This window comes from Spinacia oleracea, chromosome 1, assembly GCF_020520425.1.
Source record: "Spinacia oleracea cultivar Varoflay chromosome 1, BTI_SOV_V1, whole genome shotgun sequence".
Classification (NCBI taxonomy): Eukaryota; Viridiplantae; Streptophyta; class Magnoliopsida; order Caryophyllales; family Amaranthaceae; genus Spinacia; species Spinacia oleracea.
In genome coordinates this window covers 109365033-109382848 of record NC_079487.1, presented here as the reverse complement: position 1 = coordinate 109382848, position 17816 = coordinate 109365033, and the positions used below count along the sequence as shown (strand labels likewise).

The following is a 17816-nucleotide window of genomic DNA, read 5'->3' as shown; positions in this document are numbered from 1 at the left end:
TAAATAACTAGTAACGGAGTCCGTTAGGGAAAAGGAGGGAAAGAAAAGGGGGCATAACAAATTGAAGAGAGAGAAACACCTCCTTCCTCAATATTTCTGAAGAACAAGATAGAAAAATGCCTCATCATCTCAACAGTTCCGAATTTCTTATCTCCTCACCATTTCTGCAGAAAATCAATTCTTCAAGGTAAGGTCTCATCCCTATTAATTTTTGTTGTTTTTACAAATTTAGTTAGGTGTTAACATTTAGGGCAAACAAAAATTGGAATCATAATTGTTGAAATTGGGATGAGAATTGTGAACATTCGTAATTTATTGTTATTGATTATTGAAATTAGAATCATAATTTATGCTTAAGTATGACCATTTGCACGTTTAAGCTTATTTGGTGTTGAAAATGGTGGCAAATGGGGGCTTTTTATTGAAATTTTGGCTTAGATTTTTGTAGATTGGATATGTTACTTTTAATTTGTTTTAAATAAGAATTCAGAAAGATAATCCACCATATCATAGATAATTGTTATTATCTAGGCTCTGCTCTGTTAATGTTTGGTACTGAAACGTTATGCATTAGTACTAGCAAATGGTATATTAGTATATGCGAAAAAACATGGATTTGATTTGGTAAATTATTGCAACTCGGCTCTGTTCTGCTTTGCTTTTGTGTTGTACTGAAACGTTGTGCATTAGTACTAGCAAATGGTGTATTGGTATTATATATATGCGAAAAAACATGGATTTGATTTGGTAAATTATTGCAACTCGGCTTTGTTCTGCTTTGCTTTTGTATTGGTACTGAAACGTTATGCATTAGTACTATATAATGGTGGATTGGCATTCAATATATGCGAAAAAACATGGACTTGATTTTGTAAAATATTGCTAATGATTGTTTACCTTGAGTTTATACATGTGATTATGTTTATACATATTGTTTGTTTGAATATGTTTCTTCTTTAACTTGTCATTTTTTTGGAACCAGGAAAAGAGAGACGGTTTCTTATACTCCCCGAATTGACATGGTGACATTTCTTGTTCATGGTTTATTATCTCGTCCTCCATCGGAGTGGACATTGTGGTGTTTGTGACGTTTATTACCATGTTGTATGGTTGGATTCTCCTTTTTGGTACCCTTATGTTATTCTCGCTTTTGGATTCTCCATTTTTGGGAACTTTATATTGTATTTTTATTAAGTGTTATGACGTTTGATATTATTGTATTTTTATTAAGTGTTATGACGTTTGATATAATAAGCCTTGAATTTAACAGTAATCAATATTGTATTCTCTAAATTATTGGTTTCGGATTCTCCCTATTATGGACGAATTATTCAAATAACAATAGGAGTAATCACATAATGTTGTCAATTCTCCCTCACGATGTTGTCAAAACATCTGAACGTGACTCTTTAACTCATTCAAGTTGGTATACTATATTGTGTTGATAATTATTATAAAGGAAATAATACATTTACATGAATAAAAGGAGATCAATCAGTACATTTGAGAATCATAATAGTACCAAATTTTGTTGTATTGGTACGTATTGTTAAGGGCTTATCACACATTTGGAAATAAATATTGGTAATATTAAATGTGTGACATTAGAAAAGGTTAATATTGATATAAGAATATAACAATAAAACACGATAATAATTAAAAGTCATAACATCCTCCTCCTTCAATAAGATAATCCCGTATTGAACTACTAACATTTTATATTCTTGTATGATCATAGGTTACATTAATTTATTAGCTTATGTTCAATTTGGTTTGACATTCAATATCTTAATTGTATCTCATGTGTAATTTATTTGATAACCATATGTTACATTTAATTTATTTGGCACACATGGTTCAATCTCATATGAATTTTATAAAATCATATATGTGTTTTATAAAATGATTCACTTATTATAATTTATTTTTAGATAATTATTACTATTATTCACACTCATATAGTCATATGTTTCTATGTGAATTTGACCCATTGGCAATTGAACCGAACAACTTTACCTCTAGACCCATTGGCCATTGAACACCTATTGTGTTGGTACTTGTTTTTGTAGCAAGTGATACATTTACATAGGAAAATGAACCCTTGAAAACTGAGTTGGAACCCTTTGGGACGGGAAATGTACCCTCTTTTGTTGTATTTGCAATTTTTTTTTTATAAAGGCTTGTCTTATTTGCATTTAATTTTTTTATTCAAAGGCTTATCTTAGTAACAATCAAATAAATATTGATAACATTGAATATCGCATTAGAAAAGGAAGAACGTTAATACTCAATATTCGTAACTCATAATTGTTCCATTTAGGCATGGTTGTAGTTAACTAGTTACTCAAATCAATAAGACGGACTATTGAAACTTTTGAATCTCACAAATTAGTTAATGGTTGGTTTGTCACATAATACATTCCTTAATTTTCATTTGTATTTTATGAATAATAATGTGTTTGATTCTTAGATTCTTGAAATAGATAAAGTATTGATGTTTGTGAATTTTGGTTTAATAAATAGTATAATAACATTGTTATGTAGCAATAGGTTATGTATAATTTATTTGAATTTTCTTCTTTAGTCTTCATATGAATTTTATAAAATGATTCACTTCATATAATTTCTTATTAATCGCAATCGTATGCCCTTTAATTATGTGATTTGACCCATTGGCCATTGAAGTTTGAATACCCTTTTTGTATTGGGACACTTGGACTTAGCGTTGGTACCCTTGCACTTAGTGTTGGTACCATTTAAGGCTTAGCCGAGCTTAAAATAAATACTGATAAGGTTGAATGTCTTTTTTTTTTTGAAACTCTAATAAAGTTAAATCCCGCATTAGAAAAAGGCTAATATTAGATAAGAATATAATAATAATAATAATAAAAAGTTATAACCCCATTCCGTTTAGTTTTGTTTGTAGTTACACAACTTTCGTCTTAAATAAAACGAAATATCTATACTTTTGAATCTCGCATTAGCCCAGTACATATATATATGGAACATACTATAATAAATTTATTTTTATTTGTGTTGTCAATAGTATATTCCTTAAGTCTCATGTGTATTTTAAGAATTGACTGTGTTCTTGATGCTTAAAATAGATAAGGAATTGAGTATGAACATTGTGATGTTGTTAATTAACTTGATAGTTGATTCTCGTAATTATTCATTTGAATTTCCTTTTCCAATCCTCGTTATGTTGATAGCAATATGTTATGTATAATTATTTGAATTTCTTTGTTCAATCCTCGTATGAATTTTATGAAACGATTTACTTCACATATTTCGTATTAGATAAGTATTACGATTAATCGCAATCATTTGTCCTTTAATCATGTGATTTGACCCATTGGTCATTGAAGTTGGAACACGCTTTTTGTATTAGTACAAGGTTTACAGAATATAATACATTTACATTTCAAAAAGCTACCCTTGCACTCTAGGTTGGTACCCTTTACTATTATAAAGGTATCAATCGTTAATGTATTAGAACTTAGTTTATAGTTCAAAGACTTAGCCGAAATTAATCTTGCATTTGAAAAGGCTAATATTGTAGAAGAATGTAATAATAAAAAGTTATAACCCCATTCCGTTTAGTGTTGTTTGTAGTTACACAACCTCCGTTTTAGGTAAGTCTCGTTCTCGAGTTCGAACTCCCTTAAATATAATTAACATGAAAATATATTTATCTTGGATAAGAAGTTTACACATCCGTATTACATTAATATTTGTATAATTTTTTGACTTTTACAACTTATTATTTCATTAAACAAAACATATGTACTACATTTATAAAATAGAGGGTAAAAGAAACTAAATATTTATATTGTAAAAAAGAGGGAAAAGGTGAAAAAGAGGGAAAAAGGTGAAAAAGAGGGAAAACGTGAAGGGGGTTTTGGTGGGAAAATCAAAGAGGGAACTTAATCAAAAAACCTAGTCCCATCAGCAAATGAAGAGAGAGAATCAACAAATCCCTAACTCAACACATCGCAAGAATCGTCATGAACACTCCTTACCAAGTTTCTGCAGAACAAATTCTACAAGGTAATAACCCATCCCTATATTTTGACGTTCTTTCAAATTTTTCTAATTAGTGATTCAATGTAGCTAATTAAGTGTAATTCAATTTAGGAAAAGCACTATTGGCAAGGAAGCGACAAACGATATAAAAGGGAGAATCTAAAAGCAAGAATACAACATTATATCATTACTCCTATAGTTATCTGACCTCATTAGTCCATAAAAGGGAGAATTTAAAAGCAAGAATACGACATTGATTACCGTTAAATTCAAGACTAACTATATTAAACGTCATATTCCCTAATTTTTTTTTTTAAAACGTCATAATAATTAATAAGAATACAATATAAAAGTGCCTAAAAAGGGAGAATCCAAAAGTGAGAATACAACTTAAGTGCCCAAAAAGGAGAATTCAACCATACACCATGATAATAATATAAAATGGCATAAACACCAAAATGTCCAAATCCGATGTAGCTTAGGACGAAATAATAAATCACCACCACAAGAAGTGTCATCAAGGGCATCCGGGGAGTAGAAGGAACCGTCACTCTCATCCTTAGAAGATAATTACTCATTATTGCATAATGCTGTAAAAACAATCATTAGCAATATTTTACAAAATCAAGTCCATGTTTTTCGCTCATATTCAATACCAATACAACATTATATAGTACTGATATATAACATTTCAATACCAATACATAAGCGAAGCAACCATTACCAATATTTTACAAAATCAAGTCCATCTTTTCCGCACATATTCAATACCAATACAACATTATATAGTAACATTTCAATACCAATACATAAGCAAAGCAACCATTAGCAATATTTTACAAAATCAAATCCATGTTTTTTCACATAATTTGAATACCAATACAACATTATATAGAACTAATACATAACGTTTCAGTACCAATACATAAGCAAATCAAAGTGGAGCAGAGCAGAGCAGAGCAGAGTTAAACATGTAGAAAATTGAGTGTAAAATAATAATAAAAATTCCCCCAAATTACTACACAAATTTATCTCTCCTCTTCCTGTTGTACTTGCAACATTCTTATTCTTAATCACACAACAAAATAAATACCCCTAAATTCACAATAATTGTGGTTCTTTTAGCCCTAAATTCTTAAATTCTGACTGGTGAATTTATCCCTAAATGAACTACAATTCATAATCAACAATGAGGGAGATCTTAATCACACAACCAAAATTCAAAATTACCCATAAATTCAAAACAATCATAGTTCTTTTAGCCCTAAATTCACAAATTGAAAACCCTAAACCTAAACCTAACCTTGAAAAGATCCATACCTAGAATTTTCGAGCTATCAACAATGGTTAATGTAGATGAGTTGTAAAGAAAAATACCTATAAACAAAAAATTTAACTATTTTCATAAAAAAGTGGAATTAGAGTAAAATCATGAAATTGTTTACAAAATAGAGATAAACTTACAATTGTTAATAAAGATGAGTTCTTGTGCACATAATTTTGGACGGTTGAGAGGAGAAGTGTTGTGGGAGATGAGAGCTCAGTAGAGGAGTCAACAATGGTGAGGACTTGGGGTGGAGAGAGAAATCCCTGAAGTTGGATGTTTCACAAAAAAGAAGAATCAATTGCCTTTTGATTTTCAAAAGCTTTTTTTTACATCTTGAAATCCCGTTAACGGAGTCCAAGTCAGCAACATGAGGACAGTTAGAAAATGCATACGAAATTACTATTTTACCCCCGCTTGTGACCATATGGACACAAGCCACTTGTGGTTTAGACAACCTCTTCGTTTGGGGTGGTTAAATGAAACTTTATATGGACAAAAATATCCCTGATATAATTATAAAAGACTCTCTATCCTACCTAAAAGAAAAGAGTTGTACCTAGTCACTTTCTCCTAAGTCCTACCCTCCATCACCGGCCACCTCAATGCCGGGAAACTCCCATCGATTTGCCTTCTTCTGATGACACCACTAGGTGGCTGAAAAATAGAGGAGAGATAATATGCCAGAAGATCAAATCACAACTAATAAAATAAAAGCAAATTTGCCAAATACAACCTAATAAAGTTCTCTATTTGCCAATTACAAACTCAAATTTCTAATTTTGTCAATTACAACCTTAAACTTGTACATCTATACAACCCGAAACCATTTTCTGGCAAGAATCACCGGAAAATGATGTCATAACGTTATTAAAGAAAATCATGAAGCACATAATATATGTATAAAAAAATCGATTATTTTATTTTATTTTTTGTTTTAATTCTTATTTATCGATTTAATTTTTTTATAGAAAATATGTAACTATTTTTTTTAATAACATTATGACATCATCTTCCGGTGACTTTTTCCGGTAAATAATTTCGGGTTGTAATTGGCAAAAATAAAAATTTGAGGGTGTAATTGACAAATAGAGAACTTTATTAGGTTGTATTTGACAAATTTTCCAAAATAAAATAAAAATATACACTTCGTATAAGGTTCAGGGCAATGAATCTCCCACACTTTGGGATGGTTTGAGGAATCTTTTCCGGTCACAACGGTGGTGGAATGAACGGATATGGCTATACATTTTGGTGGTTGATTGGTAAAAGGAGACGGTTGTTGATTATTCTAACAAGGGGTGCGTTCTATTCGACTTATTTAACCTGAACTTAGAGCAACTCCATTGGTAAGTTACAAGGTGTTGTGGTTAATTTTGCCACATTAGATTTTTAGCTAATTTAAGCTACATAATTTTACATTGGTGGGCTACAATAACTTGTAGCTCCCTATAATATTTAATTTATTTATTTGAGCTACATGCCCAATACAGCTACAAGGTTTTAACAGCTGCATATGTCATTGTTGCACCAATGGTGGGCTACATGCTCACATGTTCATTATTTTGGTGAGCATGTCTATTTTTTAACCATTAGAGTTACTCTTATTGGAATTTATTGAAACTTATATGAACTTATTGGGATTTATTTAAACTTATTTGAACTTATTACTCCGTATTGATATTAATATTAATAATTAATAAAAATAATAATAATAAATAAATAATAATTATTATTATTATTATTAATTAATAAATAAATAAAATAATATAAAAATAAAAATATATGGAGTAATATAATAAAAATAAATAATATAATAATGGAGTAGTAAAAAATAATAAAAACAAATAAATAATAATAATAATAATAATAAATTAATAATAACAAATAATAATAAGAATAATACGAAGTAAACCTATTAATTATTATTATTATTATTATTATTAAAACTCATTGGAACTTATCTGAACTTACTGAAAATTATTGATACTTATCAGAACTTATTGGAACTGAAACTTATTTTTTTAAGGTGAACAGAATAAACCCAAAGAGGAAGCTAAAACTACGAAATTTCCCGATTAACATATGCTCCGTAATATTCCTTCCGTCCTTAACAAAAAAAATGAAAAAATGTCGTAGATTTCAATAGAATATAACGTATAGTAGAAAAAACCCCTGTTGCAGCCCCCTTGTTGCAGCGTACATGTATAAATACGCTTCAACAACCAGTCGGTCAACGCGGGTCAAACCCTTTAAAGGGTTATCGCAACGTACATTTTAGTTGTTTGCAGCAAATGTGTTTGTTGCAGCGTACAAAATAAAAGCCCGCAGCAACAACCCGACTTTATTGCAGCGTACATGTTATTGCCCGCTGCAACAAGTCCGCGTTTCAAAAACTTTTACTTTCCTAGGTTGCAACAAACCGCGCTCAAACGAGCGGGCTCAAACGTACGTTGTTCCTTCTCTGCTAGCTCCAAGCTTTTTCCCTTAAACAAATATCCAAGCAAGCCGTCGAACTCAGCCGTCGAACTCAGCCCTGCGTCGCCGTCGAACTCAGCCCTGTGTCGCCGTCGAACCCAAGCGTTGCTCAGCCCTGCGTCGCTGTCTTCGCCGGTGTGTGGTGTTCTCGCCTCATCTCCCCTATCCCGTTCAATTCTCGCGCGGCCTGTCACTGAAAGATATATTCTTGGTCGGCCGGGGGTTCAGCATCTCCCCGTCGCGTCGTGGTTCCGGTGGTTGCTCGGCGTCGTGGTTCCGGTGGTTTCGGTATGGTGTGTTCAATTTTTATTTTCGTTTTTTATTTTCGTTTTCAGATTAGGGTTCAATTTTAGTTTTTGATTTTCGTTTTGATTATTGTTTTTGATTTTCGTTTTTGATTTTCGTTTTGATTTTCGTTTTGGTTTTCGTTTTTGATTTTCGTTTTGATTTTCGTTTTTATTTTGATTTTTTTGGCTGTTTTTCAATTATTTCTTTAATTTGCAGTTAATTGTGAAGATGGGTATATACGCATATGGTTGAAGAGAGGGGCGATGATCGTACTGCCAGCATAATCTATCATCGTGCTTGTTCGAATTTCAACAATTGCATAAGGTATTGATATATCTAATTATCTTCATAAAATTTCTCTTTTCCTCTTTTGAAAGTTGAAATCAATAGTACAGTAAGTGCAAATCAATAGTTTTTTCTACTAGTGGATCTGTGAGATATTGGTGCATTCCCGTTGTGTATTAGCTAGCAATTGACCCCCTTATGTGATTATATCATAATTCATGGAAGTAACCTAATACCTATAAAAATACCTGCATTGTGTTGCTTCATTGTACTTCGACTAGCTTGTTTTATGATGATTGTTTCAAGATGATCTTGCATGGAGTATGTGATGATTGAGAACTTCATACTTATTTCTTATTTTAGTTTGTTGGCTTCAGCTTACTAAAATTTATGTATTTTAAGGTTTTTGCTGCAATTTTCCCATTCTTCTTATCCAAATAAACAACTTGCTGATGCTCACGTGTCTTAAAAAATCACCATGATACAGAAGCTGATTTCTTGATCCGAAAGGAGTAAATCCATCTGTAACTTGGTTCTTTAGCTGCTTTTGACTTTGTTCTGCATGTACTTGGTTGTCTTTACCTGTGGTTTATATAAGTGAATCAACCTGCCAATTTCCTGTTCTAACCTTATCTATATGTGTGTTTTTTTTGGGTGGGAATTTATTAGTTTATGCAGATGGAAGATCTGTCTTGACATTCTATAAAACCAATGGAGTCCCATATATGATGTTGCTGCTATCCTAACGTTAATTCAGGTAACAAGTTGGCCTTGAGGAATTTCTTGGGATTTTAAGCACAATTAGTATCTCTTGTTTATAGTAGTAATTAGTATCTTCTTTTACATGATTGTGATTCACTGAAGAGTTCATTTTGATCCATGTTGAGAAAGAGCAAAAAAGTGTGTTGAAATGGTTTTATTCAATAAATATTTAAAGAGCTATAGGAGAGTTTCATCTTTTGAATCCTCGTTCTATCTAGTGCTTTAAGGAACTCCAAGGAGCTAGCCGGCTATACTTTGCATCTTTTTAGTTTTATGTGTTTCTAGACATTTAGTTGATTTGAAAAATAAACTCATTAGTGGGGCTGAGTTAAAGTCACTTCGTAGTTCGTACTTTATTAAGAGTTTTGCTTCATTTTTTAGAATTTTCACCTTTTTACATCCGATTTTGCTTGATTTGATTAAAAAAAAGACTAAGATTAATAATGGGGCTTTTTAATACAATTTTGAGTGCTTTAAGTTTGTATTTGGATCTTGGGTTGTGCTTGTAATTGGTTACTACTTCATCTCGTTTCAGCCTATCTGATGTAAGGTTTTCCTCTAAATTTCTCAACTTCTTAATTTTCTGCCAATCTTATTCAACTTTTAGATGTTTTTCTAAATAAAATTCTGGTTTTTTTTTCTTGGATTAGGCATAACAAATCCTATAACTCGACTGCTGATATTCATTAATAACTAATGCCTGGTATTCACCTAACAGGATATGCTTAGTTAATATGCTAAAATGCTTAATTTTAAACTTATTACATGTTTAATATGCTTAGTTTTAAGTTTCTAAGACTTATTCTAACTACTTATACACATTTAAGGCTTGTTTGGTCGTTATAGGACATATTTAGGCTAAAATGACATTTTCGCTCCCAACTAAGAACCAAAGAACCTAAGGACTCATTTTAAACTTACTAAATGTTTTATATACTTATTTTTAACTTTCTAGGACTCATTCCAATCCATTTATGCACATTTAAGGCACATTGTGTCGTTATAGGTCATATTTAGGCTAAAATGACATTTTCGCTCCCAACTTTGAACTTAAGAACCTAATGACTCATTTTAAACTTATTATATGATAAATATGCTTAGTTTCAAGTTTCTAAGACTTATTCTAATCTATTTATGCACATTTAATGCTTGTTTTATCGTTATAGGTCATATTTAGGATAAAATAAGGCATTTTCGCTCCCAACTTTAAAATAAAGAACCTAAGGACTTATTTTAAACTTATTACATGTTTAATATGCTTATTTTTAAGTTTCTAAGACTTATTCTAACTACTTATACACATTTAAGGCTTGTTTGGTCGTTATAGGACATATTTAGGCTAAAATGACATTTTCGCTCCCAACTATGAACCAAAGAACCTAAGGACTCATTTTAAACTTACTAAATGTTTTATATGCTTATTTTTAACTTTCTAGGACTCATTCCAATCCATTTATGCACATTTAAGGCTCATTGTGTCGTTATAGGTCATATTTAGGCTAAAATGACATTTTCGCTCCCAACTTTGAACTTAAGAACCTAATGACTCATTTTAAACTTATTATATGATAAATATGCTTAGTTTTAAGTTTCTAAGACTTATTCTAATCTATTTATGCACATTTAATGTTTGTTTTATCGTTATAGGTCATATTTAGGCTAAAATGAGGCATTTGCGCTCCTAACTTTGAACTAAAGAACCTAAGGACTCATTTTAAACTTATTACATGATTAATATGCTTAGTTTTAAGTTTCTAAGACTTATTCTAACTACTTATACACATTTAAGGCTTGTTTGGTCGTTATAGGACATATTTAGGCTAAAATGACATTTTCGCTCCAAACTATGAACTAAAGAACCTAAGGACTCATTTTAAACTTACTAAATGTTTTATATGCTTAGTTTTGACTTTCTAGAACTCATTCCAATCCATTTATGCATATTTAAGGCTCATTGTGTCGTTATAGGTCATATTTAGGCTAAAGTGCCATTTTCGCTCCCAACTTTGAACTTAAGAACCTAATGACTCATTTTAAACTTATTATATGATTAATATGCTTAGTTTTAAGTTTCTAAGACTTATTCTAATCTATTTATGCACATTTAATGCTTGTTTGATAGTTATAGGTCATATTTAGGCTAAAATGAGGCATTTTCGCTCCTAACTTTAAAATAAAGAACCTAAGCACTCATTTTAAACTTAATACATGTTTAATATGCATAAGTTAAACTTTATAAGATTCGTTCCAATCTATTTATGCACCTTTAAGGCTCATTAGGTCGTTGTAGGTCATATTTAGGCTAAAATGACATTTTCGCTCCCAACTTTGAACTTAAGAACCTAATGACTCATTTTAAACTTATTATATGATAAATATGCTTAGTTTTAAGTTTCTAAGACTTATTCTAATCTATTTATGCACATTTAATGCTTGTTTGATAGTTATAGGTCATATTTAGGCTAAAATGAGGCATTTTCGCTCCTAACTTTAAAATAAAGAACCTAAGCACTCATTTTAAACTTAATACATGTTTAATATGCATAAGTTAAACTTTATAAGATTCGTTCCAATCTATTTATGCACCTTTAAGGCTCATTAGGTCGTTGTAGGTCATATTTAGGCTAAAATGACATTTTCGCTCCCAACTTTGAACTTAAGAACCTAATGACTCATTTTAAACTTATTATATGATAAATATGCTTAGTTTTAAGTTTCTAAGACTTATTCTAATCTATTTATGCACATTTAATGCTTGTTTTATCGTTATAGGTCATATTTAGGATAAAATAAGGCATTTTCGCTCCCAACTTTAAAATAAAGAACCTAAGGACTTATTTTAAACTTATTACATGTTTAATATGCTTATTTTTAAGTTTCTAAGACTTATTCTAACTACTTATACACATTTAAGGCTTGTTTGGTCGTTATAGGACATATTTAGGCTAAAATGACATTTTCGCTCCCAACTATGAACCAAAGAACCTAAGGACTCATTTTAAACTTACTAAATGTTTTATATGCTTATTTTTAACTTTCTAGGACTCATTCCAATCCATTTATGCACATTTAAGGCTCATTGTGTCGTTATAGGTCATATTTAGGCTAAAATGACATTTTCGCTCCCAACTTTGAACTTAAGAATCTAATGACTCATTTTAAACTTATTATATGATAAATATGCTTAGTTTTAAGTTTCTAAGACTTATTCTAATCTATTTATGCACATTTAATGTTTGTTTTATCGTTATAGGTCATATTTAGGCTAAAATGAGGCATTTGCGCTCCTAACTTTGAACCAAAGAACCTAAGGACTCATTTTAAACTTATTACATGATTAATATGCTTAGTTTTAAGTTTCTAAGACTTATTCTAACTACTTATACACATTTAAGGCTTGTTTGGTCATTATAGGACATATTTAGGCTAAAATGACATTTTCGCTCCAAACTATGAACTAAAGAACCTAATGACTCATTTTAAACTTACTAAATGTTTTATATGCTTAGTTTTGAATTTCTAGAACTCATTCCAATCCATTTATGCATATTTAAGGCTCATTGTGTCGTTATAGGTCATATTTAGGCTAAAGTGCCATTTTCGCTCCCAACTTTGAACTTAAGAACCTAATGACTCATTTTAAACTTATTATATGATTAATATGCTTAGTTTTAAGTTTCTAAGACATATTCTAATCTATTTATGCACATTTAATGCTTGTTTGATAGTTATAGGTCATATTTAGGCTAAAATGAGGCATTTTCGCTCCTAACTTTAAAATAAAGAACCTAAGCACTCATTTTAAACTTAATACATGTTTAATATGCATAAGTTAAACTTTATAAGACTCGTTCCAATCTATTTATGCACCTTTAAGGCTCATTAGGTCGTTGTAGGTCATATTTAGGCTAAAATGACATTTTCGCTCCCAACTATGAACTAAAGAACCTAAGGACTCATTTTAAACCTACTAAATGTTTTATATTCTAGTTTTAACTTTCTAGGACTCATTCCAATCCATTTATGCCCATTTAAGGCTCATTGTATCGTTTTAGGTCATATTTAGGCTAAAATGACATTTTCGCTCCCAACTTTGAACTTAAGAACCTAAGGACTCATTTTTAAATTATTATATGATTAATAAGCTTAGTTTTGAGTTTCTAGGACTTATTCTAATCTACTTATACCCATTTAATGCTTGTTTGATCGTTATAGGTCATATCTAGGCTAAAATAAGGCATTTTCGCTCCCAACTTTAAAATAAAGAACCTAAGGACTCATTTAAAACTTATGACATGTTTAATATGCATAATTTTAACGATCTAAGACTCGTTCCAATCTATTTATGCACCTATAGGCTCATTGGGTCGTTATAGGTCATATTTAGGCTAAAATGACATTTTCGCTCCCAACTTTGAACTAAAGAACCTAAGGACTCATTTTAGACTATTAGGACATTGTCATTAGTTTCTTGAATGTTAAAATGTGATATTTAATTTGTATTTAATCTAATGTTTAATTTAAATTTCTGTTTTTGTAAAGGTCTACACTCCGAGGATTGCGCCTTATGCGAGGAATTTGATGTGGTTCGTGAGCAATGGGCTAAGTTTTTTACCAGCAAGTATTTATTATTGGCTTTAGCGCGCTTGATCGAGTTGGTTTAGTTGTTATAGAATAAATTTTATATTAAAATGTATGTTTATGTTGAAATTGGAACATATATTTAAATGTAATATGTGCACTTTGGTTTTGGGATATATAGTATACAAAACTCCAGTTGTTGTTTTTATATTTGTTATACAGGTTGCGTTATTCTATTATTGTTTTGACAGGTTTCTATATTTGGTGCAAGGCACTCTAGGTATCCCTAAACAAAATTAGAATTTTCCCGCCAAAAGTGCTTTGTTGCAGCGTACATATATATTGTACGCTGCAACAAGGGAAAAAAATTTCGCAAAATTCCAGACTTGTTGCAGCGTACAAATAAATGTACGCTGCAAAAAGTTGAGTCTTTTGCAGCGTACATATATATGTACGCTGCAACAAGTCCAAATTTTTGCCAATTTTTTGGCACTTGTTGCAGCGTACATACATATGTACGCTGCAAAAAACCCCTTTTAGCAGCGAACATTGTACGCTGCAACAAGTTCAGACTTGTTGCAGGCCCCCCAGTTGCAGCATACGATGTACGCTGCAACAGGGGTCTAAAAGCCCGCTGCAATAAGGATTTTTTCTACTAGTGTATATGGGTAGGAGAGAGAAATAATTAAAAGGTTTAATGGGATAAAATTTACTTGATAGTAAACAAATATATTTGAACATGTATAAGGTTAGCACAAATTCTGATTTAGTACAATAAATATTGTTACATGAGTAAAAGTTAATTTTAAATGCTTAAAAGTTACTCTTATATATGTATTCTCCCATCCCAAAATACTCTCACCGTTTTGACTTTTTGCACTATTCAAATAATTCACTTTGACCCTATCTATTTTATTTCTATTATATAAAAACAAATGATAGTATATAATATATTGTTGGCTTCTTCCTAATACGAAGTATATATATTTTTCAAAATAATATTTTATAAATTATCTTGGCCAAGCAAATTTGCGTCGAAAAAAGTAACCCAATAGAAATTTAAGTAATATTGAAAATAAAATTAAAATCAAATGGTTAATATAAAAGTGGACCTATTTAAATATCAATCGATCTAGTTTAGTAAATTAGTTTACCATTGAAATATAAACTAACCAGTAAGTTAATTAGCTTAAAATTTTATGTGACATGACAAGCTAGTATGACAATTAGCTTGTCATTGAGATGCTCTAATCAGATCATGTCACTTGACCCAAAATTTTAGGAGAAAGAAAAATAAATATTTACTCACTAGTAGAAAAAACCCTTATTGCAGCGGGCTTTTAGACCCCTGTTGCAGCGTACATCGTATGCTGCAACTGGGGGGCCTGCAACAAGTCTGAACTTGTTGCAGCGTACAAGTTCGCTGCAAAAAGTGATTTGTTGCAGCGGGCTTTTATATGTACGCTGCAACAAGTGCCAAAAAATTGGCAAAATTTTGGACTTGTTGCAGCGTACATATAAAAGCCCGCTGCAACAGACTCAACTTTTTGCAGCGTACATTTATTTGTACGCTGCAACAAGTCTGAATTTTTGCGAAATTTTTTTCCCTTGTTGCAGCGTACAACATATATGTACGCTGCAAAAAAGCACTTTTGGGGGGAAAATTCTAATTTTGTTTAGGGATACGTAGAGTGCCTTGCACCAAATATAGAAACCTGTCAAAACAATAATAGAATAACGCAACCTGTAAAACAAATATAAAAACAACAACTGGAGTTTTGTATACTATATATCCCAAAACCAAAGTGCACATATTACATTTAAATATATGTTCCAATTTCAACATAAACATACATTTTAATATAAAATTTATTCTATAACAACTAAACCAACTCGATCAAGCGCGCTAAAGCCAATAATAAATACTTGTTGGTAAAAAACTTAGCCCATTGCTCACGAACCACATCAAATTCCTCGCATAAGGCGCAATCCTCGGAGTGTAGACCTTTACAAAAACAGAAATTTAAATTAAACATTAGATTAAATACAAATTAAATATCACATTTTAACATTCAAGAAACTAATGACAATGTCCTAATAGTCTAAAATGAGTCCTTAGGTTCTTTAGTTCAAAGTTAGGAGCGAAAATGTCATTTTAGCCTAAATATGACCTATAACGACCCAATGAGCCTATAGGTGCATAAATAGATTGGAACGAGTCTTAGATCGTTAAAATTATGCATATTAAACATGTAATAAGTTTTAAATGAGTCCTTAGGTTCTTTATTTTAAAGTTGGGAGCGAAAATGCCTTATTTTAGCCTAGATATGACCTATAACGATCAAACAAGCATTAAATGGGTATAAGTAGATTAGAATAAGTCCTAGAAACTCAAAACTAAGCTTATTAATCATATAATAATTTAAAAATGAGTCCTTAGGTTCTTAAGTTCAAAGTTGGGAGCGAAAATGTCATTTTAGCCTAAATATGACCTAAAACGACACAATAAGCCTTAAATATGCATAAATGGATTGGAACTTGTCGTATAAAGTTAAAATTATGCATATTAAACATGTATTAAGTTTAAAATGCGTGCTTAGGTTCTTTATTTTAAAGTTAGGAGCGAAAATGCCTCATTTTAGCCTAAATATGACCTATAACTATCAAACAAGCATTAAATGTGCATAAACAGATTAGAATAAGTCTTAGAAACTTAAACTAAGCATATTTATCATATAATAAGTTTAAAATGAGTCATTAGGTTCTTAAGTTCAAAGTTGGGAGCGAAAATGTCATTTTAGCCTAAATATGACCTATAACGACACAATGAGCCTTAAATGTGCATAAATGGATTGGAATAAGTCCTAGAAAGTTAAAACTAGAATATAAAACATTTAGTAGGTTTAAAATGAGTCCTTAGGTTCTTTAGTTCATAGTTGGGAGCGAAAATGTCATTTTAGCCTAAATATGACCTACAACGACCTAATGAGCCTTAAAGGTGCATAAATAGATTGGAACGAGTCTTATAAAGTTAAAATTATGCATATTAAACATGTATTAAGTTTAAAATGAGTGCTTAGGTTCTTTATTTTAAAGTTAGGAGCGAAAATGCCTCATTTTAGCCTAAATATGACCTATAACTATCAAACAAGCATTAAATGGGTATAAGTAGATTAGAATAAGTCTTAGAAACTTAAAACTAAGCATATTTATCATATAATAAGTTTAAAATGAGTCATTAGGTTCTTAAGTTCAAAGTTGGGAGCGAAAATGTCATTTTAGCCTAAATATGACCTATAACGACACAATGAGCCTTAAATGTGCATAAATGGATTGGAATGAGTCCTAGAAAGTTAAAAATAAGCATATAAAACATTTAGTAAGTTTAAAATGAGTCCTTAGGTTCTTTGGTTCATAGTTGGGAGCGAAAATGTCATTTTAGCCTAAATATGACCTATAACGACACAATGAGCCTTAAATGTGCATAAATGGATTGGAATGAGTCCTAGAAAGTTAAAAATAAGCATATAAAACATTTAGTAAGTTTAAAATGAGTCCTTAGGTTCTTTGGTTCATAGTTGGGAGCGAAAATGTCATTTTAGCCTAAATATGTCCTATAACGACCAAACAAGCCTTAAATGTGTATAAGTAGTTAGATTAAGTCTTAGAAACTTAAAACTAAGCATATTAATCATGTAATATGTTTAAAATAAGTCCTTAGGTTCTTTATTTTAAAGTTGGGATCGAAAATGCCTTATTTTATCCTAAATATGACCTATAACGATAAAACAAGCATTAAATGTGCATAAATAGATTATAATAAGTCTTAGAAACTTAAAACTAAGCATATTTATCATATAATAAGTTTAAAATGAGTCATTAGGTTCTTAAGTTCAAAGTTGGGAGCGAAAATGTCATTTTAGCCTAAATATGACCTATAACGACACAATGAGCCTTAAATGTGCATAAATGGATTGGAATGAGTCCTAGAAAGTTAAAAATAATCATATGAATCATGTAATAAGTTTGAAATTAGTTTTTAAGTTCGTTAGATCAAAGTTGGGAGCGAAAA

The 17816-nt window shown here is 30.8% G+C and overlaps 1 long non-coding RNA gene across 1 annotated transcript; it reads left to right on the top strand.

Moving 5' to 3' along the window:
* The first annotated feature begins 49 nt into the window (after nt 1-49).
* On the top strand, nt 50-1273 carry LOC130469823 (uncharacterized). Its single transcript, XR_008930088.1, has 2 exons — nt 50-187; nt 983-1273. It is a non-coding gene; the product is annotated as an uncharacterized lncRNA (long non-coding RNA).
* Nucleotides 1274-17816: the final 16543 nt, after the last annotated feature.